This window comes from Sabethes cyaneus, chromosome 3, assembly GCF_943734655.1.
Source record: "Sabethes cyaneus chromosome 3, idSabCyanKW18_F2, whole genome shotgun sequence".
In the NCBI taxonomy this organism is placed as follows: domain Eukaryota; kingdom Metazoa; phylum Arthropoda; class Insecta; order Diptera; family Culicidae; genus Sabethes; species Sabethes cyaneus.
Window position 1 is genome coordinate 148903794 of NC_071355.1, and position 27646 is coordinate 148931439.

General features: G+C 38.2%; 1 protein-coding gene across 2 annotated transcripts in view; it reads left to right on the plus strand.

The window, feature by feature from the left end:
* The first annotated feature begins 20341 nt into the window (after positions 1-20341).
* Positions 20342-27646, plus strand: part of LOC128742703 (platelet-derived growth factor receptor alpha) — a 123440-nt gene continuing 116135 nt past the window's right edge. The window contains exon 1 of one of the 2 annotated variants that reach the window (XM_053839142.1): positions 20342-21030. The gene's annotated coding sequence lies outside the window, so the exon portion shown is untranslated. The remainder of the gene's footprint in view (positions 21031-27646) is intronic. The other variant, XM_053839143.1, reaches the window with a different exon arrangement.

The following is a 27646-nucleotide window of genomic DNA, read 5'->3' on the forward strand; positions in this document are numbered from 1 at the left end:
CTGAAGAACAATAAAGCGGCTGGGGCTGATCAGCTACCCGGCGAGCTGCTGAAATACGGTGGTGACGCACTGGCTAGAGCGCTGCACTGGGTCATTGTCAAGATTTGGGAGGATGAGCTACCACCAGAGGAGTGGACGGAAGGCATCGTGTGTCCGATCTACAAAAAGGGCGACAAGTTGGACTGTTGCAATTACCGCGCAATCACACTGTTGAACGCCGCCTACAAGGTACTCTCCCAACTTTTATGTCGTCGACTATCACCATTTGCAAAGGAGTTCGTGGGGCAATATCAAGCGGGATTCATGGGTGCCCGTGCCACCACGGACCAGATTTTCGCGCTTCGGAAAGTGTTGCAGAAATGTCGCGAATACAACGTGCCCACGCATCATTTATTCATCGACTTCAAATCGGCGTACGACACGATCGATCGAGAGCAGCTATGGTAGATTATGCACTACTACGGATTTCCGGATAAACTAACGCGATTGGTCAAGGCGACGATGGATCGAGTAATGTGTGTTGTTCGAGTATCAGGGGCAGTCTCGAGTCCCTTTGGATCTCGAAGAGGGTTACGGCAAGGTGATGGGCTTTCATGTTTGCTGTTTAACATCGCTTTGGAGGGTGTGATAAGAAGAGCGGGTATAGACACGAGTGGCACGATATACACGAAGTCCGTCCAGCTTCTTGGTTTCGCTGACGACGTTGACATCATTACACGTACCTTTGAGAGGATGGCGGAAACGTACATCTGACTGAAAGCTGAAGCCAAACGGATTGGACTTGTCATTAATGTATCGAAAGCAAAATACATGAAAGGAAGAGGTTCTAAAGAAGTGAATGCTGACCTCCCTCCCCGGATTCATTTAGACGGTGATGAAATCGAGGTGGTAGAAGAGTTCGTGTATCTGGGCTCACTTGTTACCGCAGACAACGACACCAGCAGAGAAATACAAAGACGCATTATGGCAGGAAATCGTGCCTACTTTGGACTCCGTAGGACGCTGCGATCGAACAAAATTCGCCACCGCACGAAGTTAACAATCTACAAGACGCTGATTAGACCGGTAGTCCTTTACGGCCATGAGACATGGACTATGCTCGTGGAGGACCAACGCGCCCTTAGTGTTTTCGAACGGAAGGTGTTGCGCACCATCTACGGCGGAGTGCAGATGGAAGACGGAACGTGGAGGAGGCGAATGAACCGTGAATTGCATCAGCTGCTTAGGGAACCACCCATCGCCCACACCGCAAAAATCGGTCGCCTGCGATGGGCTGGGCACGTCGTGAGGATGTCGGACGACAGCCCGGTTAAAAAAGTTCTCAATAACGATCCGACTGGAACGAGACGGCGGGGCGCGCAGCGAGCAAGATGGATCGATCAAGTGGAAGGCGACCTGCGGACCCTACGTAGACTACGTGGCTGGCGAATTGCGGCCATGGACCGAGTGGAATGGAGACGACTTCTTCGTACAGCAGAGGAAACTACGGCCTGGAGCTGATTAAGTAAGTAAGTAAGAATTTGATTTAGTTTTAGTTTTACAAAAAAAAAGTAAAATTTTGATATTTTTAAGTTTGTCAGATTAAAAAAAGCTGAAAGAGTGTACATCAAAAGCTCGTCGACAGCTATAAAAAATGTTTTAAGCTATCTTTAATAAAAATGAGACAAATGTTTTGAGATAATTCACGTTATATGACTTTTATTTTGATTTTGCATTTTCTTTCGTTGTATTTTTCTCCAAAACTACACTTAATCTCCACCAACTTTTCCGTCGACATCATTTTTGATAAATAAGTAGTTTTTGAGATATATTTTGAAAGAAACTCATTTATAAATACGCCCTTTGAAAAGTTACTCTTGACGAAAATAATTATGTTTAATGGAAAATGAATGGTTGCGTGGCAAAATTTTTTTTCAATAAAAAATATTCGAGATCAACCATTTTGTTAGTGCTTATATAGTGCACTTACACCCCTTTCCTTCCAAGTGAAAACCAACTTTTATTTTGCAGGTTTTTTTCAAGTTTCTAAAAAAGTAATTAAACGGTAAAATTTTAACGTGAGTTTTTTAGCATGCGTAAAACCATGCTCCAAGTATCGTTTCCTACCATTATCTCAATTTTTTCAATTTTGTCACTTACACCCTGAATTATGAACATTTTTCAAAATTATCATATAAAGTGGGCCAAAGGTTCTCAGAATTTCATGAAATTTTGCATGCGAGCATAGTTTATGAACTTTTTAATGAAAATTATTTTAAATTCGCGATTTTTCTTTTCCCAGACAGAAAGGTTCAAATCAAATTTTCCAGTTTTCTTAGACATCACTTGTTTCAAAAGTTGATAACTCTTGAACAATTTGTTATATGAAATTGCAAAAAAATTCTCAGCCGCTTAGCAAAAATACCAGGTAGAAAAAGTTTTTCTCAACATTTTTCATGGTGGTGGAAAACTCCTGTAGAAAATAATAATGATAATGATGATCAAATAAGAAAAAAATATTTCAAAATTTCCTAAGACTTCGAACATGGGCTTGCCAACATTTCCTTAGAATTTTGCACCGTCATAAAAAATTATGTGGAAAACTTGTTCCAACTAATATTTTTCCTGGATTGCAGAGAAAATTTTATTGCATTTTCATAAATAAATTGTTCTATAATGCTTAGTTTAAAAGCTTTAAACTTTCGAAATAAGGCCATTCCATTACAAATATTTTTTAAAGTTTTTGTCCTTCGGATACCGGGTGACTGGGGTGGGGGGTGAAAAAAAAACAAAGAGATTTTTATAATCACGCAAAAAAAAATTAAGATTTTTAGTTAAAAATTTAAAATTTTTACTTGAAGTTTATTCGTGAATCCCGTATCTATTCTTGTTTTTCATTTATACGTTAGTATTTTCCATGCAAAAACCTTCTAAAATAGATTGAAAATCGAAAGAATTTTTTTACCGATTTTCGGAAATTACATTATTTGTACTTCCAATTTTGTGTCGTGCTAGAAGCGTCAGCACTGCGTAAACTCTTTTTTCGATTTCTTAAGGCTGTAAAACCCACAAATAATAGATTTTATTCAAAAAAAAAATTACTCAAGTTCAACAAATTTTTTATGTCCCCCGATTTTTAGAGCCAATTTTGAAGGGCGGGGGGACAAAAACTTTGAAAATAATTTGCAATGGCCTAAGCGATGTTCGAAAAAATTCGTTCGGAAAATTTATAGTGGAGTTTTCTGGGAAATAGGATAACATATTGTTTTCATTCAAAAGTACATTATCTACGCTCGTTAGCAAAATTTGATGAAAATCAGATACTCTTCCGCCCAAACCTATACGATAATTTTGAAAAATCCGTTGAAACTATTGTAGTTATGTTTCAAATAGGACCATAAGCGTGAAAATCGGTTACCTATGGCATTACCGAGAAGATGAAGTGCCATAATTACATAACTTTTAAAATGAATTCTTTGAAATTAAATTTTGAGGAATCGAAAGGTACGAGCCGATGCTGTGAAGCGTTCGGTTTCAAGACCCACAGATATTTGCTAATTTTTCAAAAATAAATAGATTGGCTGGACTTGCGCGGCTCCAAAAAGCGTTAGCCAATTGCCTGGGGCAATTGTAAAAAGAAGATGGCAGTCTCACTGTTACTACTAGGGAAACGCTGGAGATTCTTATGAACACGCATTTCCCTGGTTCGACAGTGCGACAGTTTCTACTGCGGTCAGTTTTACGTTCAAAAGTGCACCGGACTTTTCCGGACTTTCAACGGAATACCCGGTCCGGTCCGGTTGCGGAACGCTTCGTTCCGGTTCCGGTCCGATAAAAAATCGGACTCTAAAATTTCGTTCCGATCGGACTTCGGACCGGACATTGGACCGGACTTTCCGGACTTTACCCGGTCCGATGTCGATCACCGTAAATTCCGAAATTCGCGTAAAAAACCGCGTAAATTCCGAAAATCGCGTAAATTCCGAAATTCGCGTAAAAAACCGCGTAAATTCCTGGCTGGTGCTTAAACCACGAGATTAAAAGACGACACGTTTGAAACTTTCACATACCAGACTTGTGGTGCGAATGTCAGTAAAATAACAGAAAAGTTACGAGTAGCGCCCTTAGATTTCAACAATTCTGGAGACTTATCTTTGAGTCTTCTCAACTCTCGAGTCAGATATCATTTGGCATCGTTATTGACACACAGTTTATTACATTTACTTTTAATATTTGAGTTTTCTTGTTTGAAATGTTGCGTTACCAAGTAGTACCGTACTGCTTTGCGCAATTAAAGACACTTAACAGGTAACCAATAAGCATTAAAATAAGCAGTAAATCAGTCGTTTATTAGCATCCTTGGCGTATTATACTGCAGGTTGTTGTTTATCAGCTTTTTGACTGCTTAACTGTTGTAAATTGGCATCCACAATTCTATTCAAATTCTTCTTGTTGGTAACTAGCTGCAAATAAGCATTGTCAGCACTATAAGAGGGCTAGCAGTAAAGTAGCCGCATATTTTGCCAAAATAGCATTTAAGTAGCATTTAAGGCAACTTAAATGCTTATTGGCTTGCTTTTAAATTGCATTGGAAATGCTTATTGGTTACCTGGGTTATTATGAATTATTGTCGAAATATCAAAGTGTGCTCGGGGGGCACACAGAATACGAGAAATCGACGTACACCATAAAAATTGGTGGACCAAATGTAGTGGCTGGATTGTACTTTATTTCATACTAAGAATGTTTATGATATGGAATTCAATCTTATAACTTGAATTTAATTTTTCAGTCCACAAAAATCTGGCTTTTCGGTATGCTTCCTGGACAGGTAGTCATCAAAATTCAACAGAAACCTGTTTGCGGCATTCTCGAGATAGTTTAGTTTGGTAAGATCGCTTACATGTTAATACGATATAGATAGACAATGGTATCTCGCAACCTGCAGGGGGAAAATTTATCTTTCTCATCTTTTACGATATAATTGTGTAAATATTGACATCATGCATCGTGTGCCGCAGCTTACTTCAAAACAGTATGAAATTCTAATGATGGAAGTAAATGACGACGGGCAAAGGCAAGAAATTGGTGCGGCGATATAGGTACCTACCTCGGTAGCTCGTTTGTGTCGTTTATTCCGTAGCAATGGAGGTTCGGGAATCGATTTACTGTTTCAGAAAAACGTTTAAAAAGTGTGTAGTTGATCCGAAGCGGCTAACATTTTATTTTATAAATAGTATAGGAATGCAGTCTGCATTGTCGTAAGAGCCACGCTAAACAATATGGTTGACCACACAATATGCAAATTTTGATACACAAAATTAAACTTTCGTTTACATTTCGATCTGTTAGGTAGTGCTTTCTGTGATGCATTCAACTGAAACTGTTTACTCGACTGCTTTGAAACTGTCATTGAAGCGCGCTTGTTATTATAACTTGCTAGCGCAGCAGACATCGATGTGTGGTGTGGGTATTGATCTCCGAGAGATCACAAATTTTACACAAATTTACACACGTTTGACGATAGCTTTGAATGTTTGTCATTACCAGGCATACCATAAATAACGATTTGTGAATACCGTAAAAAGATCAACGACATAAAGCAACAATTAAGCAGATGGTACAAGCGAAATAGATTCGTATAAAGTTTTCCAACCACATGACGTGATGGCCCGGATGGCCCCGAGCATATAGTTACTCCGTTTATTTCACATTCATTACTGAATCAATTGAATCATTCTTACCTCTTAATCTGTCAATCTATTATTAAGATTTCATTTATATCTATTGTAATTATGAAATTATAGAGAAAGCGATTTCAAATCGTATAGATTTGGATACCAGAATTTCTAGAAAAGTTTTTTTTAGAGAATCCTCGATTTTTTATTCATTGTTTTCATTCATGAGTTCATATTTTTATGAAAATAAAATTGAGGCATGATAACTGAACATTTTTCTTAACTGTAATCTATCCTGAGATAAAGCTACAGGTCGGACTCGATTATCCGGGTGAAAAAATTTTTTTTGTGAATAGGTTTTTTCAAATGTATTTACGTTCAAAACGTGTTTAACGTTAAAAAATTTTTTTTCACCCGGATAATCGAGTCCGACCTGTAATTCTTATAATCGCTTGTTTAATTCAAATAGCTACCAAACAAAATACAGGAATACAATAATACCTCCATAACTTCAATATAAGATAACTTGTACCTCGATATAACGTAATTTTTTTAAATTAATAGGAACAACTGTATTAACATTCATTGTGGTGTGAGCTGGCATTATTGCTACTTTGCTACAATTATTATAATTTATGTTATGACAAATGTTATAAGTTATGATACAATTTCGTTATTTAGATTTTCAAATTTCAATTAACAAAATCTTTATACACTCTTCGCTTCATCGCATTTCTTAATGAATCTTTCAAACAATCAAGACCAGTCGTCGTGAAATTTGAAAGTTAACGGTTTGCAAGGCTTCCCTTTTATTTGCAATCAATTTCGTGTTTGTTTCGATATAACGTAAAGAAAATAAAAATAAAGGTGCTTTGTATCGAGATATGACTGTACTGCGTTAGAGTTTTGGATAAGGGTTTAATTTTTCTATAAAGTCCCATGCACTGAATGTGTTATTGTACAGATGATCAAACTTTATTTATTCGTTCTGCTCCGCGACTAAAAGATGTAAGAAAATTATTTATTTGAATTTGTTTGTGATTTTTCAAATGCGGACTGTCGTGTTTTACATTCTAAAACTTCCATCAGATTTTATAGAATCTTAGCAAATAGGAACTTTACGTTTTGGCAGTTAGCTCCGGGGTACGATGCGGGCCTAACAAGCCAGTCGTCGTATGTTCGAATCTCGTCTGGGTGGTGTCGCTATACAGTTAATAGGATCGTTGCACTAACCCCGTAATTTTCCTATACTCTAATAACCGGATGCGAAGTCTGTCGATATAGGAAGGTCAAGTTCTAAAGGACGTTTATACCCATGGCTTTGTTTTACGTTTTGTTCTTACAGCAAGTATAAATTACCCATCTACAAGGCCGAGTTCGAATTATGTTGATGAGAGCAACTACAAACTTAATTTTGTTAAGTCAAGAGCGGCGATAGTATTGGTGCACCGTCCTCGTTCATTAGTGGCCGCTCAGCTATGAGGATGAGGATGAGGAATGACTCCCATGCTAGAGTGTCCCAAAATAGCACTATGTCAGAAAACCCGAGGGCTCACCCATCAAATGATAGCTTAGGGTGTCATAACAAAACTTTTATATGGCATCAACATTGGTAAAGAACATTTCAACAAACACGACGGTCTATAATAAGCGCAAGATTTTATTTTATAAACAGTATTACGAGCATTTTAATGCGAAGAGTTTATGGTTGGAATCTGTTCGAAGTTTAAGTCAAAATGGTATTCAGTGTATTCTTCTTGCCAATCTGAACGTGGAGAATACATTTTCACGAACAGAATTTTTATTTCAAATAAAAAAACTGTTGCCCTGCGTTTTGTGCTCCGATTTTACTTATTTGACTGTACCGCCAAAATTTGAAAAAAATTCTATGAGGCATCTGCAGAACTGATTATTGTCTACAATATTGCTGAATCAAGTAAATGTTACTCTATCTTTTTAACTCACAGGTATATATAAATTTGGTAATTTGATCAAGCTTCTGGCTTGCTAACGTTAGAGCTTATCAGAGGTTTTTCTCGCTTTTAAATAGCCGTTTTGCGTAATGTAGGTTATTTTTATTTTTGGACTGTGTTCAATTTTTTTTCTTAAATTTGACTTCGCGAGGTAGATTTTTATCCGTACTAGTAAATAGTTTTAACTGCGTGACTTTTTTAAAGTCAATGAAACCCTGTAGAAGAGAGTCCCGGGGTTCGTTGATCTGCTCCAATTTAATGCGGAGCATTGTGCGGTTAGCACGACATTCAGCTTGCTGACTTTGATTCAGCTAGATTTAAGTTGATCGTCTCTTGGATCCGGTTAAGGATAACCTTACAGAGTAAATTACGGTAGAGTAATAAAAAGCAACGTGATGCTACGCCGGTCACCGCATTCAGCTAGGTGTCCTTTTTTAGAAACCTTGACCAATATGTCCTGCATCCAGTCTGTAGGGAAATAAGTGAAGTAAATAAAAAAAGTAGTAATAATAAATGTTGTTTTCTTCAATCATAAAATTTATCAGAAAATATTTTACTTACGTACTTACTTAGGTGGCTTGCCGCCCTGAGACATAGCTTGTTGAACAAAGTTGCTCCATGTAACTCGGTTGAAGGCTACGTCTCCAATTCCTCGGACACCGAGTACTCTCCCCCAGATCTGGCTCCACCTGACCTTATCATCTTGCTCGCTGCACTCCTGGTCGTCTTGTTCCTACCGGATTTGAGGCGAGCACCATCTTTGCAGGGTAATGGATCATTGGAGATAGCTGGTTTTGAAATGACGACTTTCTTTTGGCGCTAGTATATTAAGACGGTTTAATATATACTAGCGCCAGAAACAAGTAGTTGTCACTCCAAAACTAGCTACATTCATTGATCCATTGTCCAACATTCTTGCAACATGCCTTGCCTATCGTATCCGTCCAGCTTTAGCCACCTATTGGATATTGGGTTCGTCATAGAGCCACAGAGAAAAATATTTTTTTGAATTTACTCCTGAAAAATGCCATTTTTTCATAAAACTCAAATGTGCGACCCCTAAATCGCGGCAACCAATGTTGACGTCATATAACAGTTTTGTTGTACCACCCTAAGCTATCATTTGAGGGGTGAGCCCCAGAGTTTTCTGACATAGTGCTGTTTTGGGACACTCTAATCCGTAGTGATGTTAATGTGCAAACAACTTTAACTTACTTATATAGTAGCTTTCAACCATGAAAATAAATAAAATTTGGATTTTTCAACCAACACAGCACAGTCAAGCTTTTAACATAATAAATTTTTGAAGTCATTAAATGTAAGTAGTGGTTGATGTTGAAGTAAGATTTGTGGCGCTATTAAAATTCATTTAAAAATAATCGAATTTCCTCAACCTGCAGTTAGTCTCAGCAAACGCTGCATGTAGCATGCATACATGAAGAATCGTATTATTACATGCACGGATAGGTACACGGTATACTATCGCTATAAAGAGGCTTACGTAGTCCTGCGTCCCAAATGCAGTCGTGTCTTGTAAACAACCCCTCTGCTTTTTTCTCTACAGGAAACATTTACTCCCCGATAATCCGAATGCACAATCTTTTGATTGATTTGCGAGAAGATTGTTTCGAGGATCTTATGTCATCGCAAAATCGTTTTGTAGCAGCAAGAATCGGAAGATAAAAAATTAAAAGATACAAATTGTTTAGCGAGTCGAATGCGTCTGTTTTTCTCGATGCAGCTTGGTGCTTCCTGATATCAATATAAATGGTTTCCAGTTGACGTTTTCCGTCAATTGTTTGATCTAAAATTCGTAGAATTTATCACCAACGAAACAAACAAATGTACATTGCGAAGTGGAGATGCACGATTCAATGTAACTGCATCGGACATGTACAATTTCTGAGAATTTTGCACGCTTCCGGAAATGTAAAAGGAGCTAGTAAACGTACCTATTGGGAAGCAAAGAAAGATATGCATAACATGCTGATTGATAATGCATTGCCAAGAAATAAATTCAATTTGATTCTGATAAACTTGCATTTCAACAATAATTCACATGATGATGTGTCTGACAAATTATTAAAAATCAGACGTCTGATACGCATAAATTGCGAAAATTACGTGAAAAGCGACATCATTTTATTTGCAAAATCGCTTGATCGATAGTCGAAAGTAGCCCATCGAGTGGTACCAGTGTTGTCACATATTCGTCTCTTTCTTCCAAAAATATGTACTATTAAAAATATTTGTTGCATCTAGTTTGTTAGCAATAAAAGATACATAAATTGCAATTTTTTTTTATTTATTTGGCGATATTTGTCAGATTCTTGCTAACCTGAGATACGCATTTGTTTTGTTTTGTCTTCATTCATACCAAGACGTGCTTCTCTATATTGATATAAAGTAACAGCACTGAGAGAAAAGAATGAGTTTTGGAGACTCGGAGTGTCACTAAATCTGTATCTATCCGTACTTTATGACAAATATCTGTAATGTTGTGAATCTGTACGGTTGCGTACAAAAAAAATTGTACCTTACCAGATAAATCTGGTCATGTGGCAACACTGGATGGTACAGCAATTCAATGGGGTAAACTAACGTCTTGCTAGTAAAGTGACAGATCAGTATCTTGGTCACGGCAGGACGGCACCAGTTATCTTCGTACGAAGTGGGTCCTCTGTACGCGACAAAGATGATTTCCTTTCTAAGTGTACATACATTAATTAATTACTTTATTAACGTCGCCTGTTAGCATGTGCAAAATGTATAGTCAAATTATGCTATGCTATGCTGCATGCTTATTAGTATGTTGCAAAATGTACAGTAATCACAATGTATCAATTGCATTACGAAAAACTAATTTTGTAACATTACAAAATACAGTAAAGATTTGTATATCGCGGATTTCTATAGCGCGGGTACCACAATATTTTTAAAACGCGGTTTTTCGCATATAACAAATAGGGTAACCAACGGACCCCATCAGTAACTGTACATAATTTGGACACTTACAGCAAAATCAAATGCAAGTGTCCAAATTATGTACAGCTGTTGGGTCCAAAATACGTTGGTTACCCTACACGTAACATATGAATGTTGAGTTAGTTGGGGCTAAACTCGAATTTTGTGCGATTTTGAACAAATACGAACGTGATGTCTTTTAAAAAGTTGTTTGGCATATAATAGTTGTCCCTCTAAGTAATATCCGGAGCTCACGAAGTTTCTGGTTGGCCTTTTGGAGGTTTCAGAATATCCGTTAGAATATTCTGTTTGTTAAAATCTCTCTATAGTTTTGAGAATATTTTGGAATTCGTACAATTTAAAAATAAAATCAGTAAGTGACTATCAGGCGGTTCCCCGGAAAATCTGGAATACAGCCTGAATTCGTTATTTGAGTCACGTCACGACTGTACTCCAACTATCGAATCGTGATTCGTTAATTGGGCCGACTGACCGTTGATAGAAATTTCTTAATTCGAAAATTCGATAGAGTATTGAGTACCTATACAGTATTGATTTTAGTTGGAGCATAGCCCAACTAGTGAACACCCAACTATCGAACCGTACAATTAACGAACCTTCAATTAACGAATCATTGTTGTATATCGTGAATGCTGTGATTACAAATTGTTCTAGAACAAAGGGATTATTGTCATTTAACATCATGATACTAGAAATCCAATTTCAGCTGTTTGTGACTCAAGTTAGCCTTTGGATGGTTCACCGGAGGAAAATTCACAGCTTAGGTGATGAGTGTCAAAGTGATAAATGCTCCGGAAATGCAAATATTTTTTTTACTTTATAAAAGATCAAGGTGCAATAGAGTATCAGTGAACAGAAAATAAAATTTATGTAGAAACTTGCATTATAATTTAAAAAAGGCTTGATATAAAGGATTGCTTTAGATTTAAATTTAGAAACACATATTGCGAACGTTCGCTGACAAATAGACATGGTTACTTCCCAATTTTGTTTCCAATTTCCCATTTCGCAAATATAATTTGTTAAATATACCTAATGTTATAAACCGAACCACCGGTTAAGTTTAAGTTGATAAGTCACCACTTGTGATTGAACACACAATATGATATAGGATAGTTACTCCTAAGTATTTTATGTAATCAAATATTTACCCCAATAATAAAAAAACGGTTAGGCGGTTACACACTTAAAAAGAATCTGTAAAGTTACGTCTTTTGACATGCACAAAAATGGAACATCGCAAATCATATTAAATTTTTCTCAATACAATAAAATATCGTAGCGTGTATTGCACGCCAGGGATGCCACATATAATTCTGTGTTTTTTGTTGGAAAAATCTGACAATCTGAACGGCGAGGAAAAATATCTGTGCAAAAATCTGTCCAATGCAAAACAATGAGAGTGAAAGAGATAGAGAGTCATTTTTGCTGACTATTTCCGTCTCTTTCACTCTCATGTAAAAGCTCAAAAATCTGCTTAATCTGTGTAATTTGGCGAAAATCTATATTCTATGTATACAGATTCTGTACAGGCGATTTCTTTCAAATATCTGTTAAACACAGAATAATCTGTGCATGTGGCAACCACCCATGTAGGATTCAAATAACTGGTAAACGGCTGGGTAATGCGAACCATCGGTGCCTTGCGCACTGGGATAAAATAGACCCTACAGTGGTCCACAGCCTTTTACCCCGCAACTCCTATCCCTACCTTCTCGTGGCACTAACCGGGATACGAGCAACCTCGGTGGAGATCGGATAACCAAAAACCAACCCCGGGCCTTGTAAGCCAGCAACCACTTAAAAACCAAAGCAACGAACGACGTAAGTAATAATTCGTATCGAAATAATCGGCAAAGACCCAGGCGACGAAAGCGGGCTAACGATTGGAAATTAGGAATATAGAACGGACGGTCTCTACATTTCCTCGGAAGTATCTACGCACTTTCTAAAGAAGGGAAGAGCCGCAAGTTCGACATCGTAGCGCTGCAGGAGTTATGCTTTTTGACGTAGGACTACGTCTTACGGCAAGTTTTGAGATAGGGTATCATTCCAAAAAATCGAAAAATGAAAGGTTTTGAGCGCTAATAGCTCAGCGGTTTTCCTATCGATTTTCAATATTCTTACACCAATCGATCGGAAAATCTTCTAAGAATTGACCCAAATGAAGAAAAGTATGGATTCTTGATGTTGAACTATTGAAAAATTGAAAATAATGAACCTATGTTTTACCAGAATTCTCGCTTCGTGATTGGTTGGAAGATTGTTTGCGATGATCTAAACCTATACCAATTTGATATCTGTGCTTGGGAAGTAAGCCAAAACAAGTGACCAAGTTTCCTCATTTCAACAATATTTCTTAGCACCGCGGTTAAACCTAGACCATTTTGATGTCCTTTGATGTCCAGAAAGAGTGACAAAGTTCCCTCGTGCCAACAGATTTCTTACGAACGCGATTAAACCTAGTTCAATTTGATGTCTGTGTTAGGGAAGTGTGCCAGAAAATATGTCACAAGTACGTTATCCCAACGGATCGCAAATTCTTTACTGCGAGACGATTAAACCTCGGCGAATTTGATATCTGTGTTGGAAAAATGTGCTACAGCTGTAGTGTTCGGTTATAATACGACTCTGTATGAAGGTGAAATTAGTCATCATCGATTCTGTCAATTTTGAAAGCAGCTTTTTTGTTTGAAACAAAAATTCGGTTTATGAAAATATATTCGCTGTGTTCAGATTGGCAAGAAAAATGCAGTATATACATTTTTATAAACACAATCTCGCTTTTGGGCCGAAAAGCTGCTTCCGAAATTGGGCTTTCCGACGAAAAGTCAATGACTGCTAGTTTCCCGTGAATACGCATGCTTACCGTTTCATTAGAAGTGTATTGAAAAGATGTGCTGTTGATAAAATAGGATTGAATTGGTAAAATCCCTTCAACGTGGGAACCATGGGTAATAAAAACAATCTTTAATTTCAGTAAGGTAGCAGGAAAGCAATAGTTTGTGTTCTTGATTTTGTTAAATTGTTTTCAAATGCACACTCTTGAGAATTGAACGTATGTAATGTTACTACTTTGATAAATGTTACATACAACGCATGTAGCATGTATATATGTTGCATATAGCATGTATACATGAAAAATCGAATGATTATAAGCATGAATACATGCTACTATCACTACAAAGAGACTTACGTAGTCCTACGTCACCTATATACGCGGTCGTGTCTTGTACACAACCCCTCTGATTTTTTTTTTGTATTGTTTATGCAGGGAGAAAATCTTCATAGACAGCACCTTCACGGTGCCGAATAGGATTCACATGGTGCCAACATGCACCTACCTACTAAAAACTATCCTGCTGCCCGTTCCTGAACCCCTCCCGGAACTACCGTTAGGTTTTACTTCAGGAGGGAGGACGTGCCGAAGCACTACGACTTGTCCGTTGCGTGTGTGGGTTCACACAACACCCTTGCCATTTCATACCGCCACTACCCTTCACCTAGGGCCTGGGCTGCCCAATCAGCCCATTACTGACCCTAGCAAGCTATGTCAGGCCCTGTCGTTGCAAACGTTCTAGCCGTTGCAACTCCGTTATCACTGCCGTTGCCGCCCTATCGACGGGAAAAAATTTAATGCAGGAGTTATGATGGAAAGGAACGATTGTACGTACGTTTAAGGATCACACCATCTACCAGAGCTGCGGCAATACACACGAGCTGGGTACAGCTTTTATAGTGGTAGGCGAGATGCAGAAACGGGCGATCGGGTGGTGGCCGATCAATCCCCGAGTGTGTAGATTAAGAATCAAGGGTCGATTCTTGAATATTGGCATAATTAACGTGCACAGTCCTCACCTCGGAAGTGCCGATGATGGCAAAGACGAATTTTACGCGCAGTTGGAGCGCGAATACGACCGCTGCCCAAGACATGATCATCATCGGGGACTATAAGATTTGTCGACTTCGCCGCCACCAAGAACATGATCATACGTACCCGAGCAGGAGCGAAGAGCAAAATAATATAAAAACAATATCAAACTGTGTTATAATGCTATATTTTGTTATTGAATAGATATTGAGATACATTGATAACACATTTTGCTATTGAGTAGATATTTAAAACAGTGGTTGTAAGATGAGTTTAATAACTGATTTTGTTATCATATCTTATTTTGAGCTTAAAATGACATTCGATATATTTCATTTTTTTATTGATTATAAATGATTATAGATTTTAGATTATAAATATTTATAAAACGATTTTTTCAATATCTCATATGCTACTTGCCTACTGCATTTGTTATTAAATACCTTAATAATACTAAAATATGTTATTCTAAACTCTGAATACAGTCATGTTATTGCTTTGTTATTCAAATAACATAAGTAGTTATTCTTTTGGCCTTAAAGTAACAACATTTTGATATTATTTTTTGTTATTTTACCAAGTATGTCAGCCAAAACAAGACCAAATTTTGATATGAGTTATTCGATTTCCATAACACATTTTGATATTATTTTGCTCTTCGCTCCTGCTCGGGTAGTACCTTGTTCCAGCGTAACCTTTACCTTCGGTACACATGGAGATCACCGAGCCTGACGGAATCACAAATCGAACACGTTCTGATGATAGATGGTCGGCATTTTTCAGACATTATCGTCGTCAACTAACATTAATTCGGATCCCTACCTAGTGATGGTAAAGATACGTCAAAAACTATCTGTTGTGAACTTCATACGATACCGGCGCGTTGTAATCTAATGCGACTGAAGCAATCGCTTGTCGCCGAAAGCTTGGCGTTATCTCTCGAAACCGCACTGCCGAAAGAGGGTGCGCTGGATGAAGCCCCTCTTAAGGATTGTTGGAGTGTCGCGAAAACAGCCATTAACAACGCAGCGGGGAACGTCTAAGGCCGTGGGGCACCGAATTGACGTAACGAATGGTTTGATGAGCAGTGCAAGCAGATATTGGATGAGAAAAGCGCAGCCTAGGTAGAAATGCTGCGTAGAGCTATCCGTCCCGGAATGTGGAGCGATACAAACAGAAGCTGAGATAGCAAACCCGTCTCTTCCAGGAGAAGGAGTAGAAGGAGTACTCGAGCAGTACCTCTTTCACGACACACTTAAGTTCTATCAGACACACAACGAATCTCGCAAAGGCTTTGTGCAACGGGTTGAAATGTGCAGAGATAAAGATGGAGGTATCTTGACTGACGACCGTGCGGTGATCGAAAGGTAGAAGCAGCACTACGATGAACACCTGAATGGCGTGCAGGCGGAAGACCATGATAGCGGAAGAACTGACCACATTGGTGTAGCAAGCAACGGAGATGGGCCAGTTAAAAGGAAGTTAAAGAAGCCATTCAGCGGCTGAAGAACGACAAAGCTGCGGGAAAGGATGGCATTGGAGCGGAACTTATAAAAGTGGGCCTGGACAAGCTGGCCAGCTGTTTGCATCAACTGATTGTCAAGATTTGGGATACGGAACGACTACCTCAGGAGTGCAAAGACGAGGTTATTTACCCTATCTGCAAGAAAGACGATAAACTGGGTTATGTGAACTTGAGAACTACCGAGTGATCATTATCCTGAATGGTGTCTACAACGTGCTTTGCCAAGTCATCAACTATCGCCAATAGCCAATAGATTTGTGGGACGTTTTCAGGCCGACTTCATGGATGGTCGGTCTACACGGGACCAATTCTTCACTCTGCTGAACATCTTCCAGAAGTACCGCGAATTCCACCGAGTCCCCACGCATATGATAGTGTAAACCGACAAGAGCTATGGAAAATTCTGGTGAAAACTAACGGCTTACCGAGTAAGCTTACAAGACTTAACATGGCTACCATAGATAGGCTGCTGTGTGGGAATCTCGGGAGAATTCAGGACTGTGTGAGAATCTCGGGTAGATAGTCGAACTTATTCGAACAAGAACCGTCTTTGGTGGCGTGCAAGAGAACGGTGTAGGTATGAAGGCGAAGAATGAACCACGAGCTCGCGCGTCTCTACGGCGAACCCAGTATGCAAAAAGTGGTTAAAGCCGGACAACTATCCAAAATGGTTTTCGCATCGAATCCGGTAGGATCAAGACAAAGAAGGGCATGGCAAGCGTGCGAAACTTTCGAAAAACTGATAGCGATAAAAATACAGTGTAAACAATACACTCTAAACTACTTCTACACAAATTTTCAAGAGGAAATATCCAATGGGTAATTTTCTACAGCGTTTTCCGTCATATAATTTGTTGTGGGACACCCTTTACTGCGTGTATTTGTATAACGCGCTTCATATAACGCGGTCCCAATCAACCGCATTATACAAATCTCTACTGTAAGTGTGTCTATTACACAATGTACAACAACGTAAAAAGTTACCATTTTTCTATTTTAATGTTAAGTTAAATATTGAAAACTTTATAGCATTCCTTTGTAGTAACATTACTGCAACTTTCACGTTGTGTTACATTAACTGTTGACCGAGATATTATTTTCTTTCATATTTATTCTAGTAACCAGCAGAGTATGTTTGTTGAAAACAAAAAAAAATCTTGAAAGAGGTTCCATCTCAATGGGTATTGACTTGCTCGGGCAAAAAGAAAAAGAGAAATACATAAATAAATGTCAAGTGTTTGGTCAGCAGGGTGAGGGTGTAAATATTGGTCAAAATAATTACAACTTGTCACGTTGACGGAGGTTTTACGTTCAATTCGATGCATTATACTGATTATGCTATAACTAAATAAATTCACTGATTGTCTTGTTAATACGCGTGTTTGGAAAACTCTGCGTAATATTAATTTATTGCGGTGGCCTCAAATTTTAATTTATGTCAGTATATATTTGAAAATACCTTCAAAGATATTCGCAAAAACTGTTGTAGTATAAACGACTTTCGTTAGTGATAGTACACGCTCGTTCATCATTGTGCTGTTTCTTAAAAGTCGGTCAAAAAACTAGAACTAGTAGAATAACTATTTTTCTGTCGAACTATCGAAACTATTGCTCTGATCGTTTTAGAGATGATGAGTGCAAAATAGCATTTGGCGGATCTGCTTGAAAAGAATTAAAAAATGCTTTAAATTCCTAACCTAATGATAAATATTTGAAATTAATTGTTGACGTCGGGTTGGATATTAGCATAGACGAATTTCAACTCATAAATAATTAAGTTATAAAACAAGACGACTGATTGGTCGAAAATATTGACTGCCTCTCTCTCTAGTGGCGATCCACAAAATGTGCCAGACAAAATCGTAAATTTTTGTTCTTCTTTTTCCAATTGAATTCCATTCGTTAGGGAACCTCGAATCCTCTCTGTCCCGCAGAACGCGAAATAATTAATGTGTAAGCCCCATAGTAGCAATGTTTAAACGTACACGGTCGGTGGGTTCACGCTGTTTACGTCGCTCGCAGCTTCTGGTAATGTTTACTTCCAGATGTTTATTTCAAGCCACTTGTCTACGTTTCCGCCGATACACCAGCGAATCAGCGTGCGAAGCGACAAGTGCGGGCCGTCAAATCGATTGATTTTACCGGCCTTAAACTTCCTAAATTAATCGTTAATTCAATAACAAGCACCAACAAGCAACAAGTTGACAGTCACTGGTCATCCCGACCGGCCTCCAGATATATCTATGCGTCCTGACAAACTCTAATGCTTCGACGATTAAAACGATTGTCTACCTTATGTTTCGTATCCTTCTTTTGTTCCCATCCTCATCCACACATTGCCGCAGGTTTGTTATGGTTGGAAAAATATCTGCTCATCCGTGGTTGTAACCGATTGATATTTCCCGAGGAAAAGTCATGTGGCTGCGCCGAGACCGAACCGGAGCGCGAGCACACCGCCGCACAGTGGGGCGACTCCATACAAATGCTGGCCAAGCAAAAAAATCTCTTTAAATCAAGGATAATATGTGGTTCTTAAGTAATTTTGGGGTGCTGAGTCCGAATTTCAGGTTTATTTTGCATTAGAACGTATATTTTTTGTGCTAGGGAGAATTTTCGACTATTTTTCAAGTAGTTTTTAAGTATAATGACGTATAAGAAATGAGGGTCATTTGGAAAATTATTGCAAATGGATTTTTATAGGATAAAACATTATATAAAACAATACAAAGCAAGTATGAGCTTTAATAATCAACACAAAATCCATATGAGTTAATATTAATCAAAAATCAAAACTTTTCCCCTTATTAGTTTTCTTGATCTTCTTTATTTCCTTCTTCTTTTTCTTCTTCTTCTTCTTCTTCTTCCTCTTCTTCTTCTTCTCCTTCTGCAGAATCACCCGTTTCACGTTTCGTCTTCAATAGTAATATAGCGTTCTCAGAAAGATTTTTCTAATTACATTTTTCCGTTTCGAAGAAGCTATAACCTTTATTCGGAGGAATAAGAAGACGAATAATTCTATCACGATTTGTATTTTCACACTCATTTTTGCATGTAAAATATTGTCTTGTATTTTTATCACTATTTTTAGCATAAGGCAATAACCTTATTTTCGTGAGGGTCAATACCGGTGTAGTGGCTAGCATTCATGCCTCTCACACTGAGGACCGTGGTTCAATTCCCAACCCCGCAGAAGTCACGAATGACCCGAGTTGTTGAAGTGACTATAATTAAACAAAAAAACTTATTTTTGTGCTTCTTCTGTCATTCGTCCTATCAGCAATATGGTTGTCTAGATTCATTTATGACCGCGAATTCAAATTCTTTGCATTGCAGTGACGTATTATATAAGGACTATACCCTGACATAAAGGTTTTTGGTATACAAACAATAAGTTTCGAATTTTTCTGAAATAATGTGTTCAAGAACTTGCTATAAGAAAATTCTCAACCTTTTAATTAATTTCATATCTATACCCGTGATTCCAGAACTAATACCCGGATTGGCATAAGATCTTCGAGCTGTATTTCCGTCATTACTATCGCTGTATCCTCCTCCAACCTCTAAAATCTAGTCAATATGCAATATGGACCATACATTCGAAGCAGCTTATCCAACCATGTAAAGGAGATATCCCATAATTAAGATATCTTACGTTTGCTTTGAGTGTTTGCATTTTGTCTATATTGTTGAATTCTGATATAGTAGCCTTACAAGCGTAACATCTGTGCTCTGCGCTACTCTGCGCTAAATGAGACTATATCCATTTGAAAGCTTATATTTTACGCTAACTTTTACCGGTAGTGTCAATAGTGGCGAACCTTGGCTTCAAAACTTTTAAGTTTGTTTTACGCGAAAATATGGCACTTTTTTAATAAAAATTAAAATTGTGGCATACTATGATAAAATTACTGCATACTCACTTAATGGGTTTTATTCAGTACTATTTTTTGAAGAACTTTTCTTTAGACACCGTTGAAATCCGAGCTACCATTACACCTCTAGCATGTTTTGAAATATTGGGTTATTTTTCAAAAAAACGCTAAAACATGCTGAGATAGCATACTTTAAAGATTCATAGAAAATTCAAATTTCGTCATATTGCTCTAAAATTTTGGATTTGAACACTTCAATAGTATAGAATTACAGGAAAAATACAACGGAGAGTCGAAATGAACTTTCATTTTTTGGCTGCTGGCCAGCGATTCCCCACTGTGCGCCGCCCGATGGTCGATTCCGATCGGCGGCGATGACGATGGAGCTGATGATAGCACGTGCGGACGATGATGTTAAGGAGGTGATGTTTGATATCAGCCAACCAGTCGCATGTCATCAGCCGGACCTGTAAGACGTGCCCGGTTGAAGCGTAATTCAACCAGTTCGGTTATTTTTGTAATAGACAATTGAAAAAGAAGACAAATATTTTAATTAGTGAATGTTGATAAGAAGGCGAAAATCTAACATAGCAATAAAACCGTGAGTTTTGGATTTACCGCAGTTTGTCTGGTGGTTTTATGATTCCTACGACAAATGATGCTGTAGGATTTGAAAAGCGGTTGTTTGTACGATATTGGAAGATGTGTAAAAGCTTGATAGCGATTGTATTTTAAGTGTTTATGAGTGAATATCGAGAATCACACAGTAAATATTTTGCTGGAATCTGGTGTTTGGTGGGTTTGGTATTTTGTCAGATTATGTCTCGTGTGGTGCTCATAAGGAAGATTGAAGAAATAGGTCAGTAAAGATAATATTCCCTGCGAATTGTGATGCCTATTTATGTCGATGATGGAATGTAAAAAGACTAATCAAGTGTGAATGAGTGTCTCGTGCTGTGTGGAGACAGTTTCAAATTTGCAATTATATTAATTGGAATGAGTTTTCGCCGCACCTTGCCGGATATATAGTGTCAATTTCAATTAGGATTGGCGCCTCGCATTTGTGATAGACTACTTAAAGGATAATTAGAAAAAAACCGCTCGACTGCGTACGTGTGTCCAGGGAGTTGGAGGTGATTTGGAGTTTGTAAGTGAATGTTATCCTATCAATTTTGTTTGAAGTATATGGTGTGATGTATGGAGCTTTTTGCTTGTTTCTCGGAATACTTGTCACTGGGCGTATTGAAAATCGTTATCAGTAAAGACTTTGGGTTGGCAGTTTGTGTTTAAATGAACTTGTCGCCGTCTGGATAGATAACAGAACTGAACAAAGGTGGCCAGATAAGATGTGACTGTTCATGATTGGAGCGTAATTTCTGAAGGCGCGTAGATTTGTGCGCCAAATGGGGTAAATAAGCCAACCTATTGATTAACATGAATTCTTATATACATTTGCCTTATGATTCTAGTCACATGCCTATACTTGTGGACATATATCTCACTTAATTTTTGTTGCATATTCATTGTAGATATTATTGCTACAACTTCTGTTGTCGAACCTCAATTTAGATTTATTGAGTGGTAAATAAGAATGCTTTTAAGATGGCAACGAAAAGCAACATAGAAAGCTTGGGGTAGGAGCAAATAGACTGTCAGCTTTTTTTCGATTGTTTGAATGAAACCGTGGGAGTAGCAGCACATCTGAAGCATCACATATATTTTGCAAAAAAAATCTCACATGTTAGTATACTATCATCAATGGTGGGTGGATTTTCGCTTGCGGCACTGAAATGACAGGCAAATTGAAGAACAAATGAACAAGAGTTCTATTGATCATAATTGTTTTCAACAGTTAGGAATAACAGTTTCATACCAGAAAAAAACAGTTATTGGTTTGGATTTTTCTACTGTATGTTGCTATAAAAACGATTTGTATTTGATATTAGAAAAGAATAGAAAGAAAGGATTCGAGTTTTTTTAGGTGACATATCCTATTTTTCGGTTTTCGAATTCAATATTTATCACCTCATTTTCCACGATAGGAAACAATGTTAAAGACCGTAAAATTAGAACTAACGGAATCGTACTGTAGTACACATTTTTCTCTCCGAGAGCACCTTCACGTCATGCTTTAAGACGCTGATTATACGGAAAATGTTAGATTAGAAACCGCGCCTGTTGACTGGCGGGGGTTCCGAACAGTCCTGCGAACAGATATGGCTTCGAATTTCGCGTTTTTGCTTCGGAGATTTTCGTATTCAATGTCTCGTTAAGAAGCTTCAGATAAATGTTTAGTCGGCTATCGAGGGATTTTCGTTAATTCGCTCTTATTTTTCCCTCTTGATTTTTACTGCCTCGCTCCTCAACCCTTATCCTAAAAATGTTCAATACAAGATATATCGTAACTTTATTGCAGAAATAACCTGTCTATTCATCGTAGTCAAAAGTAGCTCGTAAGCTCCAGTTTGAATGTTGACAATGACAAAAAGTTTATTTTTATATCAAAATACCTAGGTTCCACATAAAGTCATCAGATTATTTCTAGATCAATGCGGGACTATATTGAATGGCCACAGAAAATAAAATCGGTTCTGCTGTAGTGCATGACAAATTTATTTAAAGGCTGCCTAAAGTATAATACATGTACTACATGTATTTTTTAGTGAGGGAACTTGTTTTAACAGTTTTTCGTTAGTAGAGATTGCCTTAAAAAACTCACCTGTTGATGAGAGGAATCTTTGTTATAATCTCTCCTGCCCTGCCCGGCGTGCTCTTGCCCTGCGTGCTCTTGCCCTGCCTGGTGCAAACAGTTTCTCAAAGTTATCATATTTGCAGATAGATGATCGATAGAATTAAATGGACTCTCATATCTCCTGCTCTCCAGAAAAAGAGGCAAAAAAACGAAAAGTGAGACAGAAGGGGGAAAAGTACGGAAAAGAGTACGAATCAAAACGTGACAAAAACTGAACAAACGGGAAAGAAATAGAGAAAAAAAATACGAGAGAGGAAAAGAATAAAAACAGGGCATGAAAAAAAGCAAACCGAAAGAAAATACGTGACAGAATGGAAGGGAAAACGGTACATAAAAGGAGAAAGAAGTGGAAATGTAGAAAACGGGAGGGAAAACGATGTATGAAGACTCGTTTCCAGGGGCACGAACGAGGGACTCACGTAGGACTACGAATGCAGGTTCAATTCGACAAAACTTGACATTTTACAAATGTTTGCCACGCAAATTTTTAATTTGCTGTAATAAATGCTCTGAAACATTCCTATAAATTTTATACGAGAAGACAAGTTTAAATTTCCTACATGCCCCCTACATCACTTTTTTTTAGAAGTAGTAATAAAGTAATCGAAATCACTTCGGAAAGCCAGAAAGCGTTATTTCAAGTGTCGGAGTAAGTCGCGAAAAATTGAAATGCGTGAAATTGAGGCTCAATTCAACTCTTTGAACGCTTCAAGCTTTCGCGATTACATTCATCGCACAGAAGGAAATGTAAAAGCGGACCCAAAATCGTTCTGGAGCTACGTAAAAGACCGTCAATCTACAAAAGGGATACCGGAAAACATGCGTTACCAGGGAACCGATGCGGCCACACTTCAGGAGTCCGTGAATATGTTCTCGTCTTTCTTTCAAAGTGTGTCAAGTAATAACTCACCACCTTTGTCTGAAGCGTACTTGGATAGTATTCCGCAGTATGATGTAAATATGCTTCGAATTAATTTTTTGCCCCACGATGGATGTCCTGCTTAAGCTGCAATCCATCGATGGATCAAAAGAACCCGGTTATGATGAACTGCCACCGTTCTTCGTGAAAAATTGTGCTGGTGCTCTAGCGTACCCTGTCAGTATCCTATTTAACCCGATCAGACAAACATAACAAAATTATAACAAATCATGATATTCTGTTATGACGGTATTTCTAACATAATTTGATATAATTTTGGTCTCGTTAGTAGTTAAAATAACAAAAACTCTATCAGAACTTCTTAGCAGCAGTAGCAGAAATGTAACAAAATTTGTTATGTTTTGAACAAAATTATATCAAAATTTGTTATGACATTTGTAACAGGTTTTGTTATAATTTTGTTAAAATATAACAAAAACTTCTTTGCCTTTATCTGCTATATCGACATTTTATTTCGGCTAAATTGCCAAAAATAGTACAACTATTTATTCAGGAACATTCACAAATTGCACAGAAAAAAACTTTCATACATTTGAAAAATCGTTCCGGCCGCGGCCGGGATTGAACTCACGACACATCGCACAGAATGCAACAGCCTTAACCTCTGTGCTAGAACTACTCTTGAATGAAGGTAGATTAAATGCTTATATGATTTGGCCGATAGCTCATTCGGGGTTGTCAGTTTTTGCTTCGAGCTGTCTATAAATAGAAAATAAGCGTTCAATTCAAAGCCAATCAAGAAGACGAAGAAATTGAATCATGATATGTTGCGCCACTTTAACCGTTATGTGTGCGACAAAAAAAAAACACCTTTAGCAGGGCGACAAGGGTACCCGAGTACCCAAAATTGATATTGTTATAACATCAACAATTTTAAACCGATTTTGATGAAATAGGTGTCATTTGATTCGTTAATTTATCTAGTTTTGAATTATCTGGCCATTTGGCCATTAAAAGACATACGGGGCCCGAAAATCCGGAATTCCGACAGAGTGTCCGCTGTGAGGTAGAGAACTGATTGTATTGCAGGAAAATGTCCTGCTGTCATGCGGATACAAAAACTCTAAAAATTCATACAATGAACTATTTCATATAATCAGATGAATCAGGTTGGCCATTCCGGAGTAGGTTCCTGTGGGGTCATGGGTGGCCAGTTGTAACCGTTGGTTACATATTTTATATAAAATTAGCTCTGCCAATTTAAAATGCTTTTTTTCAATCTGCTCATAATTCCCAATCCAAATTCCCTAAGTCCATCTCTGAGCAAGCTGTCGACTGTTTGATTGGTAGCGCTCCAAACTTTCGGGTGGAGCGGTCACTCACACGGGAAAGCTTGTTCGGTCATATCTAAAACAACCCGAGGAAGCTGTCTACTGAGTGGGTGATATTCCTCCAAGTCTCTCGCTTTGCGACCGGGACGGACGAGTCACTCACTTGGGAAAACTCTCTCGGGCATAACTAAACAGGTTTGAGAAAGCTGTCAACGAGGTGAGCGATATTCCTCCAAGTCTGTCGCATTGCGACTGGGACGGACGAGTCGCTCACGGCGGAAAGCTTTCTCACTAATCTGCAAGAGAAACGGTGATGCGATCGACTGAGTGAGTTATATCCCTCCACGTCTGGCGTCTCACGTCTGGGACGGAGGGGCAATTCGCTCGGGAAAGCCTTTTCTAATACAATCAGAAGATTCCTCTGCAAGTGTGATAACCCTCCACGTCCACGTTAGACGGAGGGATCCCCCCTACAGGGTTGCTCACAGATACCACTAGGAATACAACCAAGGTATTCAAAACCTAGGGTATTATCCAATAAATAATTGTTGCCAGGACAAAAGATCGTTAAAAATTGGAAGTCTTTAAAAGATTCCAATTTTTAACTGACCGAAATTATAAAAGGGCTAGGCTCGATAAACAGGAGATCATTCGTTGTTTGGAAAACTGAACGGTATCAGTGCGCGTATCGTATTGTGATTTTTTTTTAAATAATTTATTGTCGGTGAGATAAAATGCTGACTATGTTGTTTGTGTTTAGTTAAAAGGAAATATTAGGTAATTGTCTAGTTTAAAATAAAAAAAAAGTGCATTGTGAGAAATAATAGTATTGTAAAATTTTTATAGTATTCTAGTGCCAAACAATTGAACAACAAAAATCGCTAAAAGCAAACAATCTACAATAAAAAAAAAACAGACAAGAATAAAAAGTTATAAAAATTAACAGTGCTGATATACAAGAAAACAAAAGGTAAAAATAGTTATAAGTAAATTTTAAATGTGTAACGGTAGATTAAGGCTGGTGTAGGAAATTTAAGGCTGTGTGTAAAAAGGCTAATATCCCTCGAATAGGTCCTCGAGGGACCTTTTATTCTTGGACTTTATTCCACAGGCGCAGAAGAGCAGCGCATCTGTATCCCGGTGAAGCCTGCGTGCCAGTCAGCATTCGGCGCAGCGCGATAGAATCGTTCGTTTGCCATCGGTCCTATGGTAGAGACCGAGACCCAGTACTTTCCGGCTCCCGTAGTACGAGCAGCGAAAGCCCCGATGTGGGTAGTTTAACCGCCGCCTGCAATTAAAACATCGGTGTAATCGGTAGTGTAGCTGTCGATTCTGCCATGACGGGAAGAACACGAGATCCCGTACTATCTAGTTACAGTGGCCGAGGCCACTTGGATCGTCAAAAGTCGTCGTCGAGGATATGTAAAAACACCAGCCTTAGTTATGCGCAAGTAGAATAGTTTTAAGTGAACATTGTTGGGAGAAGGGAAATAAACCGTTAAGTTAGATGTAAAATCCCGATTTTTAACCACAGCGATATTACTCTACCATTTTATCTCCGCTTTGCTGTTAAATTTCGTGGTCGAACTTGAAAGGAGTTTCAGTCCTGGTCGTTCAGCTTTCGTTCGCCTGGTGACCTTCGTATAATCTCGATCTAGGAGTCTTGGCAACATTATTAGCTGTGATATTACCCGGATTAGTGGTTTGTGTCCGGCGGTTTCTGTTTGCGACGGAAACACTCATTGTATTTGGCAAGCGCCGCGACGCACACCCGTTTCTACTCGTTTTAATACCGTTTCCCTTCCCCATCCTTCCCGCTGAGCAGTTGTGAGGAGTATCACAGTCTAGGATTGGAGGTAAAACCTAGCAGTACGGGTATCAAAGTTCTTGGAATTAATTCGGTAGGTGATATTTTTTACATTTCGATGTATTTTGATTGGTTATTTCGAAAATGGTTTCTACGGGGTCACAGATGATACCGCAGGATTTAAGATAATGCTTAGCATTATCAGAACAGTTCAAAACGTAGAACCATCCGTTATACATTTGGAACCAGTTCCGAAATTATTAATCAGTACTAAACTGGCCATATCAGTTCAAAACATTTAAAAGATCCGCTAAACCAATTCTAATATTGGATTAGGCATCCAACTGGTCATTTGTAACCCTACAGGAACCCAATTCTGGAATGGCCAATGCGATTTAAAGTCACCAATTTATATAAGATAAAAAAAGGATCCAAAATGTCAAGTTCAAAGCTAATGGCTTTGCTGAAAGCTGATATTCTTCCAAAACAAGCGGCTTCCCACGTTTTACCGGACGTTGCTCCGGAATTACCGATTCCCGGGAACTACATGTCATATGATGGCCAAACGCTTAAACTAATCAAAACTAGATAAATGTACGAATCAAATGCCACTGGTTTCATCCAAATCGCTTCAAGATAGCCAAAGTTATGAACATAGCAAATCATGGGTACCCGGGTACCCTTGTCGCCCTCCTACGTAATAAAAAAATTCAAGTGCCTCCCATTGCTAATCCCCTTTATGGATATGCACCAAAAAACCCTTAATTAATTAAGATCAACGAGTTTTACGGTGTCGACAAATTTCAATGACGTATGTTTTAAATTGAATGAGTTATAACTATTTTAAAACTGAAAAGGTACCCGGGTACCCTGTTGCACACATAACGGTTAAGAATGTTGCACGAATTGCCATTAAATATGGTCGGTGTTAGATCAGACTGGACCAAGTCGCAAATTCGAAAAATGACTTAATGATAGCTAGCGATCAACAAT